This window comes from Rhineura floridana, chromosome 7 (genome assembly GCF_030035675.1).
Source record: "Rhineura floridana isolate rRhiFlo1 chromosome 7, rRhiFlo1.hap2, whole genome shotgun sequence".
In the NCBI taxonomy this organism is placed as follows: Eukaryota; Metazoa; Chordata; class Lepidosauria; order Squamata; family Rhineuridae; genus Rhineura; species Rhineura floridana.
The window spans coordinates 118,159,767-118,185,688 of NC_084486.1; the positions used below are offsets into that span (position 1 = coordinate 118,159,767).

The window sequence follows — 25,922 nt, forward strand, 5'->3', positions numbered from 1 at the left end:
TACAGGGCAAGAGAAGAGGCACAGGACTGAATGCAGTGCACACACATGTGAAAAAAGATAAATTAAAAAAGGAAGATGTAAGCAGACTATAAAACTTCATCCTGCTTTTTTAAAAACAAAATAACCCAATCCTTTTACAATTAATATTAATCCTCCTTTGTACTACGAAATTCTCCAGCAGAGCTTTTAGCAGTACTTTCATAGGATTATAGGTATGATAAATGAAAGTTTAAAGCCTACGCAAGTAATTTGTCAGGCAGTGTATTTTATTACATGGTTTTGTTATTTTCCAGTACCTTTTTTGAACAAATAGCAACCTGCGGGTTGGGTGGGGAATTAAACCACTAGGCTAACAAAGGCCCTCCTACTGACTGTTTTAAAAAGAACACTGCTTAATACTGCAGCCTTACACATTTTGTCTGGCATATTTGCTTGCAGTGTTATCATAATGCCACTGTGGTGCAAATGCTGTATTTTTCTCTGTGACACTGGGCTGGCACTAAAGTCGGTACTTGGTAACTGTAAGTGCTTATTTACTTGGTGGAGCCAGTCTAAGAACTGGGCCAAAACAGTCTAGTTTGAACTATTTCTGAAAAGCAAAATCTGTTGCTGATGAATAACTGAGAGTCCAGGAGGGTTTCAGAAACTGACTTTATTATGTGATGTCTTAAAACTTAGCACATATCCTGATAGCAGATATAAATTTAAAGCAACAAGGAACTACTCCTCAGGGAATAAGACAGCAGTTATCTTATTGTACACAATATTTCCACTGATTCAGATGCAACAGACCCGTTACTTGTGATGACGTCAATGGTCCTTGAGCTTACAATTCTCTGAAAAGGCCTTGATGGCAAAGATCAGAATAACTTTTAAACCAAGATTCTCAGACTTAACTCTAAACATTCTGAAGGAAGTTTTTTTAAAAAAGCTGCTTGTAAGAATTGAGGAATACAAGTGACACGGGGGGGGAAATAACTTCTAAACAATGCTAAATAATATAGATTATTGGGCTTTAAAAATGAATGCTTTAAAAGATGGGGGTTAGGGCTGCTTACAATGGAACTATATTCTGTCTTTTTTGAAAAACTTAATAGCAAGAGATTCTTAATTTTTACCCTTAAAATGTGAAGAACCCCAAAATAAGATTTGTTTTATTTTTTGTTAGGGACAAATTCTTATTCTTATTTTTATTTTGCTACTTGAACATTCAAATATATTTATAGTGAGCCAAACATCACCAAACTAAGAGATAGTTAAAACTGTTAAAGGCTGGTTTCCATTCAGCAGCCATCATATTAAGACTGGGAAGGCAGAACTGCATAGCAACATCAAATTTTGCAAGGTTGGCAAGCTACAAGATACTATCATGGTCTTTTTTTAAATTCCTCTGTTAGTTAAAAAAAAAGCCCATTACTTTTAACTGTAACTAGAGATACAGCATGAATGCATATGGAGAAGTGTTATTCTGTTGTAACAAAACCTCTGCATACAATGTTCAGTTTTTCTATGTGATTTCAAAGCCTATTATGCACATGAACTTAAAGCAGCATTTTAACATGTATGCATATGGTTAAAAGGTTTACAGTGCAGTCCTATACATACCTAACTAGAAGACAATCCCGTTGAACTCCCAGGTAAATGAACATAGGAATGCAACTGAAAAAAATCACACCTCTTCTTCAAGAGTGAAGACAGACAAGCTTTATTCTGTGCAGTAGGTATGGGGAACCTTGTGACCTCCAGATGTTGTTGGTCTACAGTTTCCATAATCCCTGGTCATTGGCCATGTTGGCTGGGGCTGATGGAAGCTGAGAGTCCAACAACATATGAAGTGCCACAGCTTCCCCATCTCTGCGGTATACTATGAACAGCAACTTTACTGGCATTTTAGATTGCCATTTGCAGAGCCTTGGGGTAGAGACACACTCATTGTTCTGCCAGTTCCAATGTGTCTCCACCTCTCTTTTCTGAAAATGAGGGCACACAACACTAATCAAACCCCACCCCTTTTTATTGTAAAACCTGGTGGGAACAGCTTGAGAGTGTTTCCTCCCCGCACTTCAAAGATATTTTGCAACTGATCAGCCAGTTCCCCCTCCAGCTGTGGTCAATGGAAACGCTTTGCTGTAGGCGACTAGTGTGCTCACAGCCTTCATCTCTCCCATTATCTATGTAAAACTCTTGATAGAAGACTTGGACAGAGCTGGCCTCACCAGCAATAAATGAGGTTACAACATTGCATAGCCAGTGCTGCATGGCTTGAGCTGTGAAAGGCTGTCTGAGAATATTGCTAAAGGTCAACATTTTCAAGCCAAGAAGACCAGAAATCTAGCGTGGGAGTTCTGTACAAAAGATCTTATTCTTTCCAGCCCTAATTGTTTCTGACGTTTTACTTATCCTGTTGCCTCCTTATTGAGAGCAAGTACAATTTAGCACTGTGGAGCTTATTTCTGAGTAAAATACACATAAGGATTTTTCTGTATGTGCTTACCTTTGGATAGAATATGCATATTATACACTTGTAGGAGCAAGCCATTTCCAAGATGCGAAAGATTACAGCAGCTCTGTCTAATCTCAGTTAGGGTACCCATTGATCAAGAGTACAGTTGATCTACTGTAGGTGGAAAATGAACAGAACCTCAAATCACTTTGAAACTGAAACAAAACATTACATGGAACAAGGGGCATTAATGTATTGCAAGGTCACAGTTCTACCACAATCACTGAAATTAGTATCTATCCAATGCACGAAATCTCACCTTCTACTTTTAGAGAGTCCAGACAGGGATGGAGAGCCTCAGACTCGGGGACATAATGCAGCCCTCCAGGCTTCTTCAGGTGGAGAACCTCAGCCTTGGGGCCCCAAGCCATGACCCCTCCCCAGCTTTGCTCTGCACCCTCCTTGCATACTTTTGCCTGGCTGAAATGTGTCCTTGAGCTGTGACAATGTCTTTTGCTTGCCTGGATGAAGGATAGAGAAATATGTGCGAGAACAAATGCATAAAAACCTCTTCGTTCTGCATGGCTAGAATATAGCCTACTGTGCAAAGGTAAGAGTGTTGCTCTACCCACTTTTGCCCTGGTCCCTGCCCACCACTGGCATGTAGATCCAGGGAAGAGTGCCCATGAGGAAGGTGGCCCTTCGACTGAAAAAAAAGGCTCTTCATTGCTGCAATAAGAATATTTTAAAAACCAAGACAAAGTAAAGACGAAAGCAGGATCTGACCTAGGCTCTAAGAAGATGCAATGTTTCTGTAAGAATCTCCTGTGGCCAGGCCAAAGGACTTTTCAATCTTGTTCTTCTGTTTAAAGACCCATCCCTTCTTTTTTTAAACTCTTGTATTGTCTTTCTTTATTCATTTCAAGTCCTTACATAGAATAATCATAATCCCTCCTGGGAATTACCTTACTAGGTAGTCACTGAGAATAGGCATTAGCATAATATTTGATCAGAGTATGGATGGAACTAATTTTTAAAAAATAGTTATCTCTTTTCTATAAAAATGAGAAGGGAAGGAGGGAATATCACAAGCCTGTACATTTAAATTCCGCCTGTATGACATTTCCTTCCACTTTAATTGCTTCCATACAGTTTATATCTGCTAGTCACGCTAGGCCTCAGAGTGCTCCATATACTCTGCTACAAAGACGCTCTTGTCCTATAATAACCTCACTAGTCAACATGAAAGAATTATGGGTAAGGCAGAGCAGCCAGAGTGAAAGAAAGAAACAGGTTTCCAACTGCACATTTCAGTCAGTCAGGAAGTCCACCCTAAACACTGGTTCTTCCATCAGGAGCTAGAGGGAAATCAGAAGAAAAGTGGGTAACAGCATAACTGCATACAGTTCCTCTGCATCAGCCTTCGCCAACCTGACACCCTCCAAATGTTTGGGACTACACTCCCATCAGCCCCAGCCAGCACAGTTGGTGAAGGCAGCTCTACATGTTCAGGACCCACATCCCATCTGTGGGATGTTGTGCCAACTTCAGCCAGTTAATGCAGGGGCAATTTGGAGATGCTTAGAGAGGGGACTTGCATTTCCTTCTGATGGAAATATTTTTAATGAGTTGTAGAAAATGGCAACAAAGCCAACATGCTACAGGTCTATAAAAACAAAACTGGCATTCTTCCTTCTTACTCAAAACCCGTTTGCCAATTATTTCCTTCTTTGGTACATTCAAGCACATGGCTTCTGGACTTGATCCCAAACACACGGTTGAGAAGAATAGATCACCACTATCAAGCATAAAAAGTATTCCTCAACAGATCATTTTATTGGTTACCTGTTAGCCACAATACGACTGTTTCTCTCCCCCCCCCCCGACTAAAATCGTTTGGTGACAGAGAGCCATGCCACTCCCATCTCTCTTCCTATGAACATATGAAGCTGCCTTATACTGGGTCAAAGCACTAGTCAATCCACCTCAGTTGAACCTGGAATCTTTTGTATACACAGCATATAATCTATCTGTGAGTCTTTCTCCTGGCATTGTGCAAATATCAGACAAACCACATTCTGCAAAACGCATGGTTACAAGCTCAGGTCCATTACATAAGGTGGTCACTTACACATCATCAAAAAAGAAGACACATTTGTATAACACAGAGGTCCCAAACCTAGCAGCCATGGGTGCCATGGTGGCTGTGATTACCTTCATTGATACCTCCAGGCAAGGCCAGACTCTGAGCTTTCTTTTTTTTTTAAAGTAAGTCTCTAGCCCTCCTAGAAAGAAAGTTATGAGGCAAAACGTGTAGGTACCCTTCCAAGCAATTTCGGTGAAATGAACCAGTCTGTCTACTCCCACTTGTCAGTGGTTTTAGCCAATGAGTGAAGTTAATGTTGTGATTGATATTAAGACACCAAGCAGTAGGAATCCCTGGGGTCCACTTCCTGCTTATCTTAGTAGTTTGCCCTTCCTTTTTTCCTAGCAATTAAGATGCATCTTTCCAGATACACATATTTTTAACTTGTATACCACTTTATATTTCAAAAAAATTTCAAAGTGGTTTACAAAAATCAGTATAAATTCTACATTCAATACAGTTGCTAATAATAAGAATAACCCACATTTTAAGTAACATAATTGAGCAAAAATCCCTAAACAACATAAAATGAAAACAATGTGAATGATATACAAAAAAAAATATTAGTTTCTTTTATTTCACAGCTGTCTAACCTGATTTAACTGGTGTTATCACTTCAGACTTAAAATGCAGGTTGCTAAAAACAGGCTTCTGGAACCTTAAAAACACTTTGTTTCTTTAAAAAAACACAACCAAATGTGAATTATCTAGTCAGCCCACTTACCTGCAATTTTCTCAAGTGAACAAAATTGATTCTGAAATTATCTGCTCCGAGTTTCTCCTGAGGAACTTTATATTTTAATGGAATGAAGCATATTACCCCTCACCCCATTTCATTTTACTCTAAAATTGTAATTACATTTTTAAGCCTCACACTTGGCAGACCTCTCTTTTCATATACAAGACAGACATTGTTAAAACAGCTCATTGAATGTTGGAAATCAGCAGTAAATACGATCTATCATTTCAGCTGCAGCAGCTCAGGGGAATCAGGTTACAACACTCTAACTTAGAAGTGCCTACTCTGCTCTTCTCAGACACTCTCAAGCCAAGACCCAAAATAGATACCTATCAGTCAACAAGATGTCAAACAGGTCTCAAATGGGCCTTCTTAGAACACCAGAAATTGTTTCTTCACTTCCAGTCCATCCTTGCTAGATTAGAATAGCTACCAAAATTAAAACTCTCCTAATTATCCGGGGTGCCAAAAACTGTATAATGCTCCCCCATCACCTGCAAAAAAAAACAAAAAAACTAAAAACTATGCCATTTCATATTCCATGTGATATATGGCCACCAATTTGGATGGCTTTAAAAATGGTTAGACAAAGTCATGGAGGATAAGGCTATCAATGGCTACTAGTTATGTTCTACCTCCACTGTTGGCGACATCACGCCTCTGTATATCAGTTGCTGGGAATCACAAGTGGGGAGAGTGCTACTGCACTTAGGTCCTGCTTATGGTTTCCGCAAAGGCATCTGGTTAGCTACTATGCAAACAGTATGCTGGACAGGCATTTGTCTGATCCAGGAGGGCTTTTAGTTTCTTACCATGCTGTTTTTCACAGGATAGGGACAGATGTTTGACTGTTTTCCACTTAGCTGCCCATTGGAAACATTTGGAAGTAACATAAAATTATTCACCAAATTTAAGCAAATTAGGCTGTGCACCTGCTTTGCTCCTCCACTTGCTCAGTGCAGAAACAAACCATGAAATGGGAAACCAATGTTGGGAGAGAGAGAGAGAGAGAGAGAGAGATGTTAATCCTACATCCCAGCAGCGGTCTCTTACCACAAGGCCTCACTATTTACATTTTGCTTCTCCCAAACAAACCGTATTCAGGAAGCCAAGAACAAACCTCAACTTCAGATCATGATTTGTTTGGAGAGAAACAAACCATAAGTGATGTTTCAGACATAATGCTACGCCAGCCACTCCATCATTTTGTTTCCCTACTCAACTAAGGGAGGAGCAAAGTGGGAAAGTTTGGGCTGCAGGCATGTGCGCATAGTTTGTACACAGGCTAATTTTCTTAACTATGGTTAATGTCTTTATGTTGACTCCAAACACAGCCACCGTGTTCTAATGAGATGTGCAAATGAACAAAAAATGAAATGAAAAAGGCTACAATTAAAGTGAATAGGAAAATGAAACTCTGTGCTTCCAAGTATTGAGTCAGGAAGTCTTAAATTATCCTAAATGTGGTACACACTTCAACAACACAACCAAAGATTTATGCTAATACAGTAGCAGTAAAAAGAAGGCATTAATACTCATTCCACTCTGAAGTTTTGTTCACAGCTACAGGAGGTTTTTTATTCTGTGTGCTTACTAGTCTGCTTGCTTACTTGCTTTTAAAAGAAGTGCATAACTTATCTGGATCTATGGTTGTTGTTTTTAATGTGCATCATTGCAGACCCCATCTAACGACAGAATTTGGATGTACCACTGTATAATAAACTGCAATCATTAATGTTATTTCATTTTACATTAAAACTGGGAGCAATTGTCCAATCTCTCTCTCATCTACGGAGAAACAAAAATAACAACACATAGTTACTTACATGGAATCCAACACCAAAATTAGACTGGATAATGTTTTTACAAGCTCAAGGCAACTAAATCAGTTTGGTAGATCCCTGGTAGTGGGGTGGGTGGAAAGAGGTAGCCAATTAAGAGTATACTAGGTGATTCCTTTTAATGAGCTTCTTGAGCAAAATCTGACACATGAAGAAACACTACCACAGTTTCTGTTAGTCAACAAACTATCTCCCCTCACAGAAGAAACAGAGCTGGGTATCGTCAGTGTACTGCTGACACCTCATCCCAAATCTTGGGAACAACATTGCATGAAGGGCAAAACCTACCCTCAACACCCAGTGGTGAGGGACCTAGCCATCACTGTTAGGGATCCCACAGAGGACTGTCCTGTCCTGGGGGGATCCTTGCAATATGTATATAATCCATCCAACATAATGAAGGACACTTTGCTAGTTCTTTAATAAGTGTTAGCAGGATAAAGGAAGGCTCCTCTTTACAAAACATCTCAACATGAAAGAAAACAGCTCTATGGTTTCCCAGCACATATGGTGATCCAGCCCCACAGTCTTTCCTAACATGGTGCTCTCCATATGTGTTTGGTCTACAACTCCCATCATCCTTGATACTGGCTGAGGCTGGTGGGATCCAAAACAACTGAAGGGTATCAGGTATGTGAAGGCTAACCTAAACCTTCCCTCCCACACTTAGGGTTGCCAGGCTCAGGGCCTGAGAATGATTCTGTATCTTTAAGAGAAGAGAAAATTCAGCCAAGTGCAGGTTTTCTGCAACCTGCACTTGGCTGAATTTTCTCTTCTCATAAAGATACAGAATCATTCTGAGGCCCTGAGCCTGGCAACCCTATCCACACTCCTAGCTGGATTCCAGCTGGATTCCTTATTGCTTTGGCTCAGCTGTGTTTCAGAGCTGGTAAGAATTTAATTGAGAAAGCCCAGGCGCTTTTACAATTAGCTGTGTGTCTATGCAAAATTAGCTGCCATTGCATAGAAGTTGCTTTGGGTTCATTAATAAGGCTTCCTTGGTCAATAGAAATTCTTTTGATCACTTCCATCCACATTGAGCAGGTGAGCAGTGCAATGAGAAACCAACATTTACAGAGAGAAAAATGCTAATCCTACATCCCAGCAGCAGTCTCTTATCACAAGGCCTCTCTATTTACATGTAAACCTGGTAGTCAGTAGCCTACAGGAGCCATTTCTAAATGCAAACTACTGAACTTCTGCAATGGCAGGTGTTAATGGGGTTCACATGCATTTTTACCAAGTTTCAGAAAAATCCTCCAAAGGCAGAATTCTCCATAGTGAGGCATTTCACCTTCTTAGACTGGAAGTTTGGTAAAGAGGCATTGCGTTTATAGACTGGGTGGAAATGCAGAATATATTGCATAGCTAAGTACGAGAATGGGCCTCTTTGCCGTGATGGTGGTAAATACTGTTCAAAGTTTAAAAGTCTCCATTAAACTTTATTAAAGTTTAGTACTCTAACACAGAGTTTTAAACTTATAACAGACTTTTTAACAGTATTTGCCATACAAATGGCAAAGCAGTGGTGGCACAGGTGTTCTTCCTCAGAGTGAGAAGTAGTGGGCCTAGTCAGCCCTATTGGAACACCACTGGCTGTTTTGGGGCAGCAGTGGTAGCACTCCAAGGCTGGCTAGCAAGCAGGTGGGCACTGGCTGTAGCAGCAACAGCAGCTGCTGCTGCTGCTTCCTTAGCAGCAGGAGCCAGAGTGAGCAGATGGTGGGTGGGCCACCAACAGTAGTGATAGCAGCAGTGGCAGGTAAGTCCTTGGGTGACTGACGGGGGCATAATTCACCATCCTTTGTGGCCTGCCACCTGAAGCATGTGTCTCACTGTGCCTCATTATATGTCCAGCCTTGATGACCCATTGGCACAGTCATTTGGTGTAGCAATATTATTAGGGCACACTAAAGGAGTGCGAGTTTGTATACCATAGGATTCATTGCAACACCACAGACAATCCAAGGATGCAGGTCTTGATCTGAACCTCTCTTGTCACACAGCAGAGTCACTTGGGGTAGCCAAATGCTTTGGTCCATTCCAAGACAGGCTAGTCTAGGGACAAACATGGCATGATTAGAACTGGGCTTCCAAATCTATCTTAGAGACTAACTAGGGTTTCAGCAAACCATAGTATGCTCAGTTGAGACACTGCAGTCAACTACAGATTGCTCAATCAAGGAAAAAAGGGAGAGGGGAACTGGAATGTGTCAGCCGGGGGTTCACTAGCAAAGGTTAAATCAAACTTGTATGCAACAAATGCACGTGTGAACCAGTTTGAAGGGGGGCAGGAAAGAAGGATTCAATCACAAGAAGTTTCGAACAACACTTTTTAATGCTTTTCCCTCAAGTTTCATTATTAATCCCCAAGCCCTAGTTCATCTGAAGTGCAATACATTACACTGCTAAAATAAGCAAATTTTTTCTCCCTTACTTATAATACTAGAATCAGGAGTCATCCAATGAAGTTGACTGGTAGGAGATAGAACAGGCAAAAGTAACTACTTCACAAGATGTAGCGATGGCCACCAAGCTAGATGGCTTTAAAAGGGGATTATAAAAATTCATGGAAGATAGCGCTGTCAATGACTACTAGTCATCTGAATACCACTTGCCAGGGAACATAGGAGTGTGCTACTGTGCTCATGTCCTGCTTGTGGGCTTCCTATCGGCATCTGGCTAGCTATGGGAACAAAATGCTAGAGAGAATAGCCTTCAGTCTTATCCAACAAGGCTCTTCTTATGTTCAGGATATATACATCATTTTCCATACAGCTGGAAATGCAAACGTGGATATAAAGTATCAATCAAATTTCTACCCAGAATCATGAATGCCACCATTCTATCTGTTGCTAAACACAAGCCAGGTTAAGTTAATAATCACCCATAATAAATGATTACTTAAGTATAAGTGAAAAGTAAATACAAAACACAATTGCTTTACTATAAGAGGTCCTGATTATATTTGCCTGAACATGTTTCTGCAAGTACAGCTTTTTCGAGGTTCCCATGCGTTATCTGATGCTTGGAGGTGCTCTGCTCAATATTATTGCAACATATCCAAATACCACTATTTGGATTTAGTAAGAGACTCATGGGAAATGAGAGGCATCTCATTTTATCAAGCATTTATTGGGATCAAGTCAAACCTAGGCAGTAATAATAATAAGTGGGACTTGCAGCTTCACAAGAACTTGTTTTCTACATAAAATATATCATTTTATATTGTGCATTTTAAATATTCTAACTCTTCATATATATCTACTCAGTAACCCCCACAACAGCTTTTAAAAGTAGGGCAATGTTATTCTCCATATACTGCACATTATGGGTTGCAGTGGAAAGAATAGTCACTTGCTTAAGGCCACCTAGCGAATGCATGACTGATACCAATTATGCAGAGGTATAGTTTTAAGGCTTTCAAGTGAAGATTGCAATCCCATGTACATTTACTTAGCAGTAGGCCCCACTGGACACAATGGTACTTACTTATGTGGTATAACACCATGACCCAAAATAGACGTTTTGATTCATTTTCCATAAGTGACAGACTGAAAGTGAACTTTACAAAAAGGCAATAATTGCCCCTGTGTTCTGGTACTGCAAGAACATAAGGTTGGGGAGAGTATTCAGCAGCCAAATTCTTCTGAAGCTGTAAGTCCTAGGGTATCATCCTGTAATATTATAATGACCATTTGGGGTACCGCTGACGTAAAATCCATGCCTTTTCTTTCTTTCTTTTACATTCTTTGGTTTTATTAATTTAAGTCCTTCATAACAGGGATCACCAACATGGTGTCCTGCAGATGTTGCTGGACTACAGTTGCTATCAGCCCCAGCCAATGTAGCCAATGATGAGGGACATTTGGGGCTGTAGTACAACATCTGCAGGGCACCATGTTGGGCTACCCTTGCTTTACACAAACAATGATACAAATAGATTTAAAAGAATAATATCACCTTTGCAAAAAGAAAAATCCTATTTGTCCAAGTCTGGCCTCTTTAGGGTAACAATAACAAATATACAGGGCAATCCTATGCATATCTACTCAAGTCTCAGAATCCCTCCACTGAACATAATGAGGCTTACTTTTGCACACCTTCTCAAAGACTTGCCTTGGGATTTGCAAGTAAAGCGACAAAATAAAAGAAGCCCATTAAAGCTATGCAGTTGCTCACAAGATATATCCTCTGCATTATAACCACCATCCCAAGTTAAAACATGCCTTTAGGAAACTTAGCTAAGCTGAATTAGTGCCTGCTCTGTTCTATTATTCTTGACCACTCCTGCTGAAGCTACATGTTTTTACAAGCCCTGAATGCAACCAAGGCAATGTACTCCTGCTCGTTTGCAAGATATATCAGGATGACCTTTTAACGCCAATATAAGATGGGAGTACTCAGACCTATCAGAAAATCAGCTTTTCAAGGAAAAGTAGTTAATACTACCAGAAAGTCAAATTTTCTTTAAGATACAATAACAAGAAGTTCAAGGACCTTAGGGGGGGGAGCCTCTTAGTAATATAAAAACTTTAGTGTATATATTGACTATGGTTCCTGTGATGGTCCCAGGTTAAAAGCAATACAACAGAGAGAATAATGTCTGAACTTCTACAGTTGGTAAATATGCAAGATCCTTACAATGCAACCCTATATGTCTACTCAAAAGTAAGGCTCAATTTTAGTTCAGTAGAATTTACTCCCAGTCAAGAGTGCACAAGATTGCAGTCTTAGTATCACTGAATTCTTCATGAGGCAAGAATGAAAAGGTAGCAAGTTCCAAGCTATATGTCAAAGCTATCTACAAACTTCAGTCATTTTAGCAAATTCTTGACGATAGTACTCAATAAACACAAATGTAGGAACAATTTAGAAATGTAACATACATTGTATCAACCCTCTGTAGATAGGACAAAGTACAATTAATTTTAGTAAATGTGTGTTCTACTGGATGCCAATGGCACAGGCAAAGAGTCCCGTATATTATTCCACTACTTCACAATTACTCCAAGGCACTGGATAAAAGGCTTGTAAACAGTTAATTTCCTGGTACCCTGTTGTAAGTATAAACTGCTTCCAGGCAACCATACAGAGTTGATAAAGGGTTGATTTCCCCCTTTTCAGGTAAGACCACAAATAATTCATGTATGGACAAGCTTATTCTAGACATATTTGCAAAGCTGCTCCGTATAGAATTCCTGCATCCTAACAATCTCAGCTTTCATTTTCTAACAAGTAAATTCTAGCCCTCAAGGCTGTGAAAATAGTCTTTTATAGCAGTTTCATCTCAGATATGGTGGTGTAGCTCGGAATATTATTTATTCAATTTATTAGTCACTTGACAAATAAAAAGTCTTTAAGCGACTTATAAAAATAGCTAGAATAGGCCCAGAAGCTCCGGTAGGTATCAAGTACGAGTTTCCAGTGATCATGGATTTAAAACCTTGTATAGCTCTTCACCCCTTCCCATGTCCAGCAAAACCAGAACAAATTAGTTCTAAACATTTGCTTTTTCATAAGATCCAGGTTTCAGAATTCTTTTCTTAATACAGATTCTGATTCACCATGGTACAGAAGTGAGTGAGTGTGTTATAAGTGTGTACAGCCCCAAATCTAGACCTTGTTTCTATAAGCATTGTAAGCATGCGGCTCTTCTAAATAATCAATGGATGTGGAGTATGGCTTGACCATAGCACTCTGCCACATGAGTTCACGAACAGGAAGGCTGTCAGAATTTTTTTAATTGCTTTTTAAAAACAATGTATGCCAATCAGCATGAAAGGGGAGCATGTTAGCCACCGAGAAGAGTCCGTGTCCTTTTGTGCTGATTAGAGCTAATCAGAATGAAAGGTGAGTAAGCCACTGAGAAGACTCTTCTCAATACTTAACACACAGCCTTTCCTTTCATGCTGATTTCATGCCCTTGGTGTCTCCTCAGGACGCCTGTTGTAGTGGAGTGTGGGCTTGGAGATGAAACAGAGCAAGGGAGTCCAGAGAAAATGGAAACATGGGTATAGCTATGAGGGGGCATGGTGGGACTACCACCCAGGGACCCTCTGAAGTACAACCAAAGGGCAGTTCCAGATTTTATACGGACACACATTTTTGCAACTCTGAGGGCCACATTGAACACTACATTCACAGGGGCAATATAGAGGAGGCAAGTTGCTGAGTCACAAATTTCAGCTGCCAAAGTTTCTAGAACCATGGAAGATATTGTGGCGGAAATCCACAGGCTGCTGGTTCATATCTTAAGTTGCCCCATGAATTCAGATGCCCTGGGAATTCAGAGGGACAATTCCCAGCCACAAAAGCACCAATGTCTCAACACAATTTAAGACAAAACCATGACATTTCTGCAGGCACGTAGCACTCTTCCTTGTCACAGGCCAGAGAACAGGGACATAAAATGGAGAGGGTGGGTAGTGAACAAACTCCCATGAAGACCCACAGAAAGAGATTTCAGGCACACAAAAATAAAAGAAAAACACTATCCTCACCTGGGCAAAAATAAATAAGAGGATTTCTCCATGTTTCCTGCAATACTAGGAATATTTATTATTCAATATATTTATTAATTAAATGTATATATCTGTCCATCAATCAATATGCCCTGGGCAGCTTACAAACAAAGCAATATTTAAAAAGTAATATATAATAATTAAACCATATGAATTAAACTTCCAATAAAAACTGGAATAACTTCCAATAATAATTAGAAGTGGACGGGAAAAAGTAAAGAAAACTTTTATTTGCGCAGAGACAGCAAAAACAGCTTACAGCTCGGATTAAGATACCTTAGGCCACAACCACCTGAGGTGAGCTTAAAATACAATTAAAAGGCCTGGGTGAATAAAAAGATCTTCCAGTGGTGCCAAAAAGACCAGAGAGAAACATTAGGTGGGCCTCTCTGGGGCTATTCCATTGCTAGGGGTGGGGGGTACCACCCAAAAGACCCTCTCCTTGGTAGCCACCTGCCTCACTTCACTTGGTGGGGGCATGTGAGGAGGGCTTCCAAAAAGGTTCTTTAGATCGTATATGGGAACTAAGAGATTACCTGTCAGGTCACCTGCTTCCAAGCTGTTTAGGGCGTTATAGCGTAAAACCAGTACTTTATATTGTAACCAAAACCAAAATAGGTTAGGGCAGATAATTTTTAAAAAAATCACAGAAGATAATGCTACAGATGTGTTCAGTTTATATCATTTATACAGGCCACGGTATTCAGATATACAAAGCTATCTTCTGAGACTTATCTCACCCCCCCAAAAAATAACTTTATTGGCATTAACTGCCAGTTGCGAGACTATTCTAAATGTATACTAGCATATTATAGCTGAGACTAACTAACTATATATAGTTTTTTATTTTGTTTTACTGATTGACAAACATGGCAATATAAACACAGGAGTAAATGAAAATACAGAGGCATACTATCGTACAAGGTTATTTTCACAGAATCTTAAGGGCTAGAAAACGGCTTTTTACAAAATGAAAGTGGTGATTCTAGGGATACAGAAATTCTGTAACCCAGCAGCCTTTCAGATTTTTATTATTATTATTTTTAGACTACACTGTGCCAATAATTCTCTTCTAGCTCATAACCTGTGGAAATGTTTTGGGTTGGCACAAGGAAGCATCTAATCAATTATGTCTTTACTATAGCCTCTGTTGGGGTGGAAAATTTTAATCTAACTGTTCCCCGTTCTTCAGGATCTCCTCTCTCTTCTGGTGTGTCAACCACTTCTTTCCAAGTTTCCTGTCCAGATGTTCAAAAGTGGACAGATGCAAGACCAAGGTCCCAGCCATCCAAGTTAAGTAAGTTGCACATTTTGGAGTCATGCAAGGTAAATCAAATGTAATGACAATCTGGTTTTCCTCCAAGCTCTTAGCAGTCAATTTTGTTTTAAATCGCTAGTGACTGTTCAAGGTTTGTTAAATATATAAACATCTCCAGCAATTCGAATGAAGAAGCGTTCCTAATAAACACACACAGCTATGTTATTAGTCTGTTTTCCATCCCCCACCTTGGAGACATCGTGTTTCGTTACAGTGTGGGGTGGTCCTGGGGCTACTTAAGTTTCTTACAGTCATTGCCAAAAAATCTCCACAGGAACCGACATGCAAAACTGTGATTTCTATAAGTCACAGCTGGTCCTGGGTAAACAAAGAAAAGCAAGACTTATTGTTAATACAGATTTCCAGCTCCACTTTCATTTATATGCACTTTCATTTATTTGAGTTTATTCCCTCACTAACTTCAGCAAGTCAGTAATTCAGTTCTGTATTGTTCCAGTGGGAGTTAGCCTCCCATTGTTACTCCATTATTGGTCCCGCATACTGAGAAAACATCCAGAGGGATAGCTGAATTAGTCTGTTGCAGCAACAACAACAACAACAAAAGCAGGGAGTCTTGCTGTACCTTAAAGACTAATGCATTTATGATAGCATAAGTCCACTTCATCAGATTCATGAAGCCTTATCCTCAGTTGGAAGGAATTTATATATACAGAGATGGAGGGGAAGGTATGGACAGTGGAGCCAAAGGGTCACATCACTTTCTTTGCACTTTTATGCTCTAATTGAATATTCACAGCCTGTACTTGCTGGTTTTCATTGCCATTTGATGAAGTAGCCTGTGATCCATGAAAGCTTATGCTAAAATAAATTTCTTACAGTGCAATCATATAGGTTTTAATCAGAAGTCAGTCCTGTTGAGTTCAAAGAGACTTACTCCCAGGAAAGTGGGTATAGGATTGCAGCTTTAGCCTTTAAAAGTGCCAGATTTTTGCTTTTTTATATACTGTGCATTTGAAAAATAAAGGCCTTCCCAGAATCCTTGGCATTCAGTTTGAAGGATTCAACTTTTGTTGAATGGCACTATAAATATCTTTTAAAAAATATCTGCGTTTGTACTTGGAAGTGAGTCCCACTGTGTACAATGGTCCTTACTTCCGGATAAGAAAGCACAGGATTGCTGCCTTAGCCAACTATTTCTACCCAGGAAGTCAGAACTCATTGTACAATACTCCCACATGGTCTTTCAAGCATCTAATGTAGCCATGGAGAGCAAGATGGGGCTGTTGCATGGAGCTAATACAACATTAAACTGATGTTTTAATTTAATGTGCACTTAAAAATGTGAATAGCAGCTCAGTGGGGGGAGCTTTCCCAATGGAAATAGCAGTCTCAGAGAATGATTTCCCCCAAGACCAAGCAGGGGAGGAAAACTCCATCTCCCCACTAGCTGCAGCCTTGACAATTATCAATTTGACCCTCAGTGGTTACTATTTTAAAAGATGTGCACAATGAATGCAAAAGACACATTTAATATAACATCTAGTTTGGGAGATACCATGTGAAAAATACTCTTGACCCTACACTTGGAGAGTTAGTAAATGTGTTCTTAAATATCATGGACAGGATTTTCATGTCATCAATTGCCCAGAATTTGAAACCATCAGTTACCAAAGCACTGATGAATATTAAGAAACTATTACACAAATGTCCACCATTTGGCAAGGGGGATACACAGACAAAAGGCAGATTTCCTAAAGGCACCCTCTGCTTGGAAAGGAACTGTGCTGGTAAAAGTGTTTTGCCTAGTACAGGATATGTATCTGGATTACTTGAAAGTGCACTTATAGTTCCCAGCACAAGTCTGGGACCATGTATGCAACAATGAATAAGGGCTCAGTGCTGTCAAAGCTGGCATGACTGGCCATACTATGAGCAGTCAGCTACCCCCTGATCTGAGCACACAACAGCGTATGCTCAGCCTGATCTCTAGATCAGAGCAATTGCCAAAGAAATCTCACCCAATAAAGCAAGTGGCATCTAAGGCACAGTACTTCACTTTATACAGAATTCATAATCAAGATAATTTGCAAATCAAAAAGAAAAAATGGCAAAGAAACAAACAGCGCAAACATTTCAGTAATTCCACATCTACCGACTCTGTTCTGCTCATTTTCCTCATAGACGCTGCCCTTGTTGAAGAACCTGTTAACTATAAACATCCAAACTTTCTTGCATTTAAGAAATCTTTCATGACCAATATCATTTATCTTTGGTATAGAATCACAGGAAGCTGCCTTATTCCAGATCAGACTATCACTCTGTATAGCAAAGTAACTGTCTACTGAACCAGGCTTCTCCAAACTGGTGCCCTCTGGATGTTTCAAACTACAACTTGCATCAGTCTAGCAGGGTCATTGGTCAGGGATGATGGGAGCTGTAGTCCAAAACATAAGAACCACCCTGCTAGATCAGGCAAAAGGTCCATCTGCTCTGGCATCCTGTTCTCACAGTGGCCAACCAGATGCCTATGGGAAGCCCACAAGCAGCACCAGAGTCCAAGAATATTCTTCCTACTTATGATTCTCAGCAGCTGGTATCCAGGGGTGTATGTCCTCCAACAGTAGAGGCAGAACTTAGGGTTGCCAAGTTCAGGGCCTGAGACTGATCCTGTATCATTAGGTTGCCAGCCTCCAAGAGGTCTTTTGTATCTTTTAAAAGTTGTGCAGTGGAAAGGGAGAATTCCATCTTGTGGTTTTTCCCATTACAGCGTTGCAAGAACACCTGCACTTGGCTGACTTTCTCTTCTCCTAAAGATACAGGATCAGTCTCAGGGATTGAACCTGGCAACCCTACAGAACATATCCTCATGGCTAGAAACCATTGATAGCCTTTTCCTCCACAAATTTGCCTAATCCTCTTTCAAAGCCATCCAGGTTGATGGACACCACTATATCTTGTGAGAGTGAACCCCACAGTTTAACTGTTTTTAACATTTGAAGGGCACCAGATTAGTGAAGGCTAGTATATTCTGACCAGCAGTCACTCTCCAGGTCTCTACCAGAGGTTATCTGGTATCTGATATCCTTTGAACTGGAAATGCCAAGGACATGTACAAAACATATGCTCACAATACTGTTGAACTATGGTGTTCCCCACCCCACCCCCCAGAAGAATCTTTATCATGCCATGGGTAGCATGAAACACCAGAAGGCTTTTGCAAGGTTTAGTATATATTGTGAATTTTTAATTGCATTTATCGATCTCTTATTCCACAACAAAACTCAATGCAAACATCATACACAGGATCTGCAGATACTCTCTCAGCCGGATACTGGCCAGAGCTGTTTGTCTTCAGCAAAGTTGGTGTATCATGTGCCTTCAGTCCATGCCCTGTGGCTATAAATCATCCCTTTCCTTTATTATCCCCAACAGGAGAGCGAAATGAAGGTAAACCAGTAGCGTGTGTGTGTGTGTTATGTGCCTTCAAGTAGATTATGACTTATGGTGACCCTATGAATCGGTGACCTCCAATAGCATTTGTTATAAACCAATAAGTTCAGTTCTGTGGCTTCCTTTATGGAATCAATCCATCTCTTGTTTGGTCTTCCTCTTTTTCTACTCCCTTCTGTTTTTCCCAGCATTATTGTCTTTTCTAATGAATCATGTCTTCTTATGTTGTGTCCAAAGTATGATAACCTCAGTTTCATCCTTTTAGCTTCTAGTGATAGTTCTAGTTTAATTTGTTCTAACACTCAATTATTTATCCTTTTCATGGTCCATGGTATCCGCAAAGCTCTCCTCCAACGCCACGTTTCAAATGAGCTGATTTTTCTCTTATCCACTTTTTTCACTGTCGAACTTTCACATCCATACATAAAGATCGGGAATACCATGGTCTGAGGCTGTACCCATAACCAGAGCACAGTGGTCTGAATCCTGGCATAGGAGCTGAGACGCAGAAACAAACAACCAGTGATGATGCCACTAGCCAACAGTGTACTTCTGCATACAGTTCATATGCTACACAATTCTTCCATGTCGGAAAATAATGTGCAACCCACGTGAGGATCATGTGTAACAATGCACATGTGCTAAATGTAGGTGAATCTGGTAATAATATTCTGAGATATCTAAAACAAGAGGTAGGAAGTAATGTACAGATTTTGGTTATTCATATGTTAATAGCAGTTCATATATTAATTGCAAAGGAATGGAAAACAGATAGGATGCTTTCAATAGACCAGTAGAAAATGAAAAGTTGGGATTTAATGGTATTAAACAAAATAATGAGATATAAACAACTACAGGACAGAAGAATCAACTTGAGAGAGACATTTCAGAAAGACTGGAGTCCTTTTGTGCTCTACTGGAATCAACACCATGCAAGGAAATCAGTTTTAATAGGTATTCTAAGCCATCTAATATGCAATGATATGCACAAAGAATGGGTGATTATTGTAATATATGAATTGTATTTATTTTGTGTCGATTGTAATTACATAAACTTGAATGAAAAGAGGCAAAGGGGGAAACAGTGAACACAACAGGAAGAAAATGATTGCCCACAACGTCCCAGAACACAAACTTCACGTGTCCACACAGCACTATCCAGTTAAACCAGCAGAGGTTTAACTGTTTCCTTATTATCAACACTCCATAATATTGCAGGATATTGATTCTTTACAGTGCAATCCTATGCATGTCTACTCAGAAGAAGTCCCACTGAGTACAATGGGATTTACTCCCAGATGGGTTTGTATAGGATTGCATCCACAGGAAGTTATGCCCTGTGACATACTAAGTGCCAGTAAATTTGCTGCCCTGGGAGCCTTTTTAGCTGAAGTGTGAGGTTAAAATGCTATAAATAAAACTAAAATTTAACTGGTATCATCAGACTTACTTCTGAAGAACATGCCGGGGGGGGGGGGAGAACCATTCAAGCTTAGTTCCTCTAATTCTTTTCAGAGCTTGGAAGATTACTTTTAAAAAGTAATAAATTACAGTTACAGTTCCATGGCCCCCAAAAAGTAGTAATTATCGTTACAATTACAATTGCTCTGAAAGTGACTGATTACTTTGCTTTTACTCAAAAGTAATTGCTGCAATTACATTTTAGTTACTTTTTTTAAAATGCCTATAAGGTGCTGGCCTTGGCAGCTGCACATCTAAGTAGCCTAAAACAACATTAGAAATAAGCACACACAGAGAGAGGGTAGCAGAATGTTTTTTTCCATAAGAGTAACAGAATGGCATAACAGAATCTCGCATCCCCTCACCCCACCCCCAGCAATGATTATACCCCAACACACATATTTTTGTATATATATATATATATTGCCTCCAGCTCTTTTCTCCTTCCACTCCTGTCAATTTTTAAACAATTGTTTTCTCCACCCCATCTCGCTCTCCACCTCCTCCCTCGTCGCCTCCTAAGCACCCACAGAGTATGAAGGAAGAACAACGCTGCACAGAACCCCAATTTGAAGCACATGATTTTTATTCACAAATCAGAGGAGCAGAAGACGTTCCCTGCTCCCCCCCAAGTAATGCGCAGAAGTAGTGCTGGAAACCAGGGCTGTGGAGTCAGTACACCAGACCATCGACTCTGATTCTGACTCCGACTCCTCTATTTTTCTACTGTCCAACTCTGACTCCTTCATAAATGGCAAATGTATATTAACTAGTAATAACACATTTACTGTAGTAAAATGGTAGCACAAGGCATCTCATCACCACCATGTGAATCCAGAGCTTGGAAAAGTTACTTTTTTGAACTACAACTCCCACGAGCCCAATCCCTGGGGCTGATGGGAGTTGTACTTTAAAAAAGTAACTTTTCCAAGCTCTGGATTCACGTGGTGGTGATGAAATGCCTTGTGCTACCATTTTACTATAGTAAATTTGTTATTACTAGTTAAAATACATTTGCCATTTATGAAGGAGTCAGAGTCGGAGTCGGTACATTTCTACTGACTCTGATTCCACCCAAAATTGCTCCCGACTCCATAACTCCGACTCCACAGCCCTGCTGGAAACATTACAATTACTCCTCAAAAGTAATGAAGTTACTACTCGTTCTATTACCAGCAAAATGTAACTATGTTACCCACTTGTTACTCAAAAAAGTAATAAATTACAATTCGTTGCTTGTAACTAGTTACTTCCAAGCTCTGATTCTTTTCCAATCTTGTCCAAATCCCTTCTTGCTCCCTTTCCCTCAACATAATGATTCTCTGTATTAACATGCTCAGCCCATATTTATTTGCCTGAATTTATAAACCAACTTTTTGGCCCCTACAGTCCCGGAAAGCAATACAGACTGTCCATTTTTTAAACTCCTTTTTTTCCACCCACATACAGATGTCTTTGGTAAAGACCTCTTTCATCCATTTTTCCATCACTCAGCAGCCTGGTTTGCATGTTGCACTAAGCCAAACCACGACTTAGTGTTAGCATGCAAGTGTACAGACTCTGGGAGAGGAGACTGCAGCCACTTGGCTCCTCCCCAGTCATTTTACTGCTGTGCTGAGCTAAGCCACGGAATGACTTAACCTGTCATCCAAACCTGAGCACATGGCAGAAGAGGCTCACTAGATGGGGGCAAAGCCACCACACTAGGTTCTCAGCAAGTAGGTGACTGCTGCTTACTGAGACAGGAACCAGCAGAGCCAATCCAGCACTCCTGCCAGTGCGTTTGTACTGCACTCACCCTCCCCACCACCCCGTCCCTCTCCCTCCGGGAAAGCAACAGCAACACTTCTACCAGGAAGCTGGCAAAGCAGCTCCACCCCACTGGCGAGCCAATGTTGGCTCATGGTTCAGCTCTCTTCAGTCTAACCACGAGCTGTAGCCAAGGTTTGTCCTATTGTTAAAGGCTCATGGTTTGTCCAAGTGAACTAAACAATGTGTCTGTATTCAGATGACACACTAGCCAAACCATGGCTTAGCTCAGTGCAGTGCAGCAGCAAAACAACCAGGGAGGAGCAAAGAGGTCACAATCTCCTCTTCCAGAGCCCATACATTTGCACTAAGCCAGTGGTTCCCAACCTGGGGCTCGCAAAGTCATCCCGGGGTGGGGGTCCTCAAAGAGCCATGAGAGTAATTATTTATTGATTTAATTAATTAATTAATGGCTGGTATGTGCACCACCAACTTGCGAGCCTGCACTGCATGTGCATGCAGCCACTTCTGCCTCCTCTTCCAGCTGCTACAGTCGCTTGCCACCATACAGAGAGCTGAGCAGCATAGAGAGAGAGCACTTGAGAGAGAAGAGGCCAGCTGGGCCTATTTAAGGTCCAGGGCCTCTCCTCCACCTTTTGTCAGCGGCACTAAGGGAAGATCGATCAAGCTGATTGGCTCCAGCTATAGAGACAGAGGGACCTCTGGAGGGGTCTGCCTGCCAAAAAAGTAATGGGACAGAGTCCCAGAGGGTCCCCCCACGAATACACCCATGGGCACTCATTAAAAATTCACTGTATAGTTAACTTATAGTACAATGTATACATGTTGGGTAAAATAAGTTCTACAAATGTGAAATTGCACATGCGCCATATATTTTGGTTGCTGTTCATCACGGCTCTGAATGTGTTTTTATACAGTTGTATATGTCCATTATATATTTAAATATTTTAAAATATGTTAAGTTGCTCACATTTTGTTGTTTTTACTCTTGAGTTCTTTGTATGGTTTAGGGTTGGCATTGGGAAAGAGCAGGGCCCTTGTGCCTTTAACAGCGGTGTGGCAGCCAGAAAGTAATCAGAAATTAAATTAAACCTTTCTAGTAGGGAAACGCAATTATGAGGAAAGCTTCACCTGTTGACATTTTGTCCGCTAGACTATGCTTATTATTGTCATATGGAACTTCCTGAGCCAAGTGCTGAAGAGGAGGCATCATCATATACAGATAGAGAACTTAAAGCAAGAGTCCAAATGCCCTGGCATCAACCAGGCTCTGTTCACCACTCTGGGTGGTTTACTTTTATCTCCTTCCTTTCATTTCCTTCAAAATTTGTTAAAAATTGTTTATATTGCTGTAACCTGTCCTGGGATGTTCTGGTGAAAGGCAGGGAATAAATCCCATCACCATCATATTTGTTTTTGTGATTAATATAAAGTGACATTACTTTACACTTCATTATGTATTTTTTCAATTAACAGAGATGTGGGGCATGTGGGGGTTGCAAAAAAAATGAAGGTTACAAAGAGGGTCCTGTACTCATAAAGGATAGGAACCACTGCACTAAGCCATGTTATGGTTTGTCTTAGCATGATGTGCACACCAGGCCAGTGACTCATAGGGTTAACCTTCTTCTCGTCCTGCAACAAACAGTCCTAGATTCCCTTAAGGAATCTAGTACCCTCTCTAGTACTAATACCAATTTACCATTTACTAATACCAATTTGAGCATCCCAGTTTTCATGCTTCTGTAGCCAAAATCACACAATTCATGCACAGGACAGAAGTATCAGCAGACTGACGATAACCCCCAAAATACATACAAGAATATTTGCAGGGTAGCCCCATAATAACCCAGTGACACGAAATGTGGAGAGACTGAGGGGAGGAGGAGGAGGAAATCCCTGACAACTGGGTGAGAGGGGAGAACAGAATGGTATGGTCAGGACAGGAAGACAGAGATACGTATAAAGTAGAATAAAACCATTGCCTGGATAGGTCACTTCCTATTTCACACGGAGAAACTATTTTTAAGATATCCACAGGTACAGGAGAAAAAGAGTTGCCCGTAGACATCAGAGAAATTAAAGACATGGCTTTAATGTAACTGGGACTGGGCACAAATTTGTTCACCACCACCCTATTCACACACACACCCCCAAAAAACCCCTCAAAATAGCCTGATGAGGACTGAGCACGCTCAGTGGGCAAAGAATGCTGACTGACTGTTGGGGGTGGGACAAGAAAAAACAGGAGAGGATGGGGAACAGAATTGAATGGAGTGCCTGGAACTCTGACCTTAAGCACTCCGCAGGGCAACATTTGTTGCAGGGCCTCACTTATTCTCTCCAAATCAAACATACACTAGTGCTTCACCCTTCTATTGACAGCTTCCAAAGAGATTAAACTCCAGTGGACTGTGAAGTGGTGTTTAATTTGTCCCCGGGGCTCACCCCCAGGACTTAGCCCCATAACTAATTTTCAATGCCACAACTCAGGCAAATGTAAGTGTCCCTGAGTATGCACCAAGTTGCAACATCTAGTCCCAGAGTTCCTTCACAGGAAAAGAGGCCTTCAAAATGGTAGGGCATGGCTTGCCAGCAGATAACACCTGTAGACCCAGCAAAAGGAGCTGGCCTCCTTGGACAGCTGCCAGGCTCCAGTGCCCCAGCAGGGCCTTCTAATGCTGATGCCCAACTATGCCCCTGGACAGTTGTGAAGCCACCATTTTCACATTCCCACAATGGCTCAAAGGCACATTACATCAAGGCATCAAAATGCCAGGTGGCTCACAAATATCCACTACAGATTGGGTTGATGGCGCTGCATGCTGCTGGGAAACCCACCAGAGAAATGGTCTTGCTGGTGCTGGAGAGGGCTCACTGGAGGGCATTTTGCCTGGTGGCCCTTCATGCCTAGTGTCAGCTTTGCACACCTCTCATTTTAAGGAACACTGTGTGCAAGAGGTATTAAAGAGGCATTAGAGGGTGCACGAAGAGTTTTCAAGTCACACTCTAGGGGAATGAACCCTGTTTTCTGCATCAAAGTTGAAGTCTCAAAGACATCATGCTGAGAACCAATGCAGGGTAGTGGTCACCATGTCAAGCTTGACCTGCAGAAACCCAGGTTCAAATCCCCACTCAGCTATGAAGTTCACTGAGTGTCCTTAGGCCAGTTAGCAGATCCACACCATACATTTAAAGCACATCCAACACACACTTAAAGCACATGACTCCCCCTAAAGAATCCTGGCAACTGTGGTTTCACCCTCACAGAGCTACAGATTCCCAGCACCCTTAACAAATCAAACTTCCCATGTCACACATTGAAAGTGACATGCTTTAAATGTGCATTGGTTGTGCTTTAAGTACATGGCGTGGACCTTCCGGAGTGCTGTTTGGATAAAATGGGGTGGTGGAAGAACTGTGAGCTTTCTGGAGGAAAGGAAGGTTATAAAATGTAAGTAATAAAAAGTAAATGCATGCACCTCCAAGCACATGCAAACATCTTTCACCAACATGAGCCACTTCACAAAAGGCCAAATATGTTATAATATCCATGTAGAAAAATGCAGAAATTTTCCTGTAGTTTGGTACACCAGATTAGAGTGCTCAGGTGCACTGTTTGGTACATGTGCATTCCTCAACAGCCTTGGATTACATACAAGATTCTCTTACCAGTGCAATCCTATTCATATCTACTCAGAAGTAAGCCCCATGGAGTTCAATAGGACTTACTTCCAACAAGTGTTAAGACTGCAGCTTTCAGTTCCTTGGGAGAGGGGAAACGGATTTCCAAGGGCAGTTTTGCCTTGTGTGAAGCAGGACCTAGTAAGGGCAGCAGCCCAATTAAAGAAAAGGGATTTCTTCCCAGTAACAGGGCATGACCTGAAGCATAGCACCTCTCATTTTAACAACGGTGTGCTGAAGAATCAAGAACACAGGAAGTTGCTTTATAGCAAGTCAGCCCTTTGGTCCATCTAGTTCAGTATCGTCTGCACTGACCGGCAGCGGCTCTCCAGGGTTTCAGACTGGTGTCTCTCCCAGTCGTACCTGGAGATGCCAGGACTGAGCCTGGCACCTTCTGCATGCCAAGCAGTGAAAGGCCCTTCCAACACTCCTTCCATACACACGCCCCAGCCAGGCCTAGCATAGAGTTGCTCGTGATCCCTCTGAGTTCCTTCCTGCCCCCCGCCCGCAACTCCATACAGTCACTCGCCCCCCAGTCCTCCGTACGCCCCGCTCCCACAAGCACAACCCCCCTTGCTTCCTTCCCCC

The 25,922-nt window shown here is 41.1% G+C and overlaps 1 protein-coding gene across 1 annotated transcript in view; it reads right to left on the reverse strand.

Moving 5' to 3' along the window:
- The window catches only part of WWTR1 (WW domain containing transcription regulator 1), a 117,119-nt gene that overhangs the window by 89,720 nt on the left and 1,477 nt on the right, over positions 1-25,922 (reverse strand). The window lies entirely within an intron of this gene.